This window comes from Malaya genurostris, chromosome 2 (genome assembly GCF_030247185.1).
Source record: "Malaya genurostris strain Urasoe2022 chromosome 2, Malgen_1.1, whole genome shotgun sequence".
NCBI lineage: Eukaryota > Metazoa > Arthropoda > Insecta > Diptera > Culicidae > Malaya > Malaya genurostris.
The window spans coordinates 246,693,271-246,695,738 of NC_080571.1; positions in this window are offsets into that span (position 1 = coordinate 246,693,271).

Genomic DNA, 2,468 nt, shown 5'->3' on the forward strand with positions numbered 1-2,468 from the left:
ATGGGCTATCTCTTGAGAACATATTTTCCGTGACATGCGACAATGGGGCTAATATGGTGGCAACGGTTAGAAAATTAAACAATGATACGTACGTAATGCCTACAGAGCAGCAGGCTGATGGTACGAACATAGATGAGCTGGATGAGTCGGATGTGATAGAGGATGATAAACAGTGTGAACGAAACGTTACTGCTGAACTGGCCAATGAACTGTCCGAAAGGATTACTCTTGTGAGATGTGCCGTGCATACCTTACAGCTTGCAATACTGGATGTTGTTGATAAATCCGATGAGTCTATCCGAGCCATCACTGCTGTTGCTAGAAAATGTAAGCTGGTGAAGTACCGGTCAGAGTTTGAAAGCTACGATGCTTCATACCCACCCGTCTGGAGTAGGACACGATGGGGTGGTATATTCAAAATGATGGAATCGTTCGTACACCAAAAAAGGTTTTTTAACCAGTTGGCCGATAATTTTCCCGAACTAGACCTTTCCAATCAATGGTCGTTCATTGAGCATTACTATGATACGTTTAAGCCGTTGTACATCTGCACAAAGCAAATGCAAGAGAAGCACGTGTCGTTATCTGACTTCTATATGGCATGGCTGATGGCAACGAGTGAGGTACAGAAAGTTCGCGAAAACTCTTTCAGTCCCCATTTACTTCGGTCGTTGAACAATAGATTGAACATTTTGCGCCAATTGAAGGCGGTTCAGATGGCATTATACCTGGATCCAAGGTTCAACTATCGAGGTTCTAAAATATTCACGGCTGAGGAAAAAGATAAAATTCAGCAATACATAGTCGATACATGGGAACGTATCTGCCAACTGGGTAAAACACCGGCTAGTACAAGTAGAGAATCGTCAGAGTCTACCGATGATTTTGATCAGTATCTTACGCAAATGTTTGGTGAATCCGTGAATCTTGGTTGCGAGACCGGGTTTCTTCAACAAGTTAAGTCTTTGGACCTAGAGCCACGCCAAAAACATAACTACAACGTGTGGGACCATTGGTTGCGCCGTAAGACTACGCACCCAGAGATATATGCAGTAGCAATGGTTGTACTATCCACACCATCGAACCAAGTCTCTGTTGAACGGTCTTTCAGTGCCCTTGCCTTGGTTCTCTCTAATCAACGCACTGGCCTTGGGAAAGATACGTTGGAAAACATTTTACTTATTAAATTAAACAAAGACTTATTCTCCAGGGCGCTGGGAACTGCGTATGATTGGAAGGGCCCAATCGACCCGGTTGACGATGATTCTCAGGAATGAATATGATACCGTTGATGCTCAACTGAATGTCGAATGAGACAAATATTGTCGTCTATCACTGGCTCATCGCCGGGTGATAGGGGGATAACTTTTGTTTACATTTTCATGAAATCAATTTCCAATGATACTGAAAGGGTTCGGCAGTCATGATACTTGTTATGATTCAATTAGCGACAATCGTCGTTGGGTGGACGATGATATATGTGTTGTCTCAATGTAAGCTCGAGTCACCATTGTGATAACGAATTTTTTCAGCACTGATACTTACTCAAACAACGTTTACTAAGCACAGTTCTTTTAACCCGTTCCGAAAACATTCGTTTTGTTTTGTCAATAAACCGAAAGTCGCCATCTTGGTATTCGGAGCCCATTTAAACATCGTTTTCCGACATTTACTCATCAAACCCGTTCCAAAAAATATCCATATTATAGGGGTTTTCAAGGAATATCAATAAACCGGAAGTCGCCATCTTGAAATTCAGAACCACCTCAAACATCATTTTCCGACATCTACTCATCAAACCCGTTGCAAAATTACCCATATTGTAAGGGTTTTCAAGGAATATCAATAAATCGGAAGTCGCCATCTTGGAAATTGATGCTGCTTAGGACATCCTTTCCCTGTAAATACTAATAATTTTCGTAATACTAATATAATGGTATAAGTAACGTAATCGACAAAACGTACTTTAGTTCTTACCATTAATTTTTTTCGGAGATAGCTGAGCCGATTTCAATAACTTGTTAGGCTTGTTTGGAAATTACTATTGGACAATTGATCACGTTCAAAGATCAAACGGCTGTGGCTTCTGGTTCCGACGATATAATGGTAAAAGTGACGTAACCAGCTAAACGCGCTTTTTCTCTTCGCTGAATTTTCTCGTGACGGCTAAACCGATTTCAACAAAGATAGGCTCGTTTGGGAACTACTATTGGTCCATTATACTGGTTTGAAGTTCAAAGGACTGTCACATAAGGTTCCGCTGATATAATGGCATAAGTGACATAAACGCCAGAACTTATTACCGCTCAATTTTCTTGTATATGTATTCAATGATATCAATAATTTTTGGCTCATTCGACACCAAAATTGGGCTATAGGTCGATTTCGAAGATCATACGGTTCTAGTTTCGGAGATATACAAGTGACGTGATCAAAAAAGTATATTTTCTATCCGCATAATTATTTCA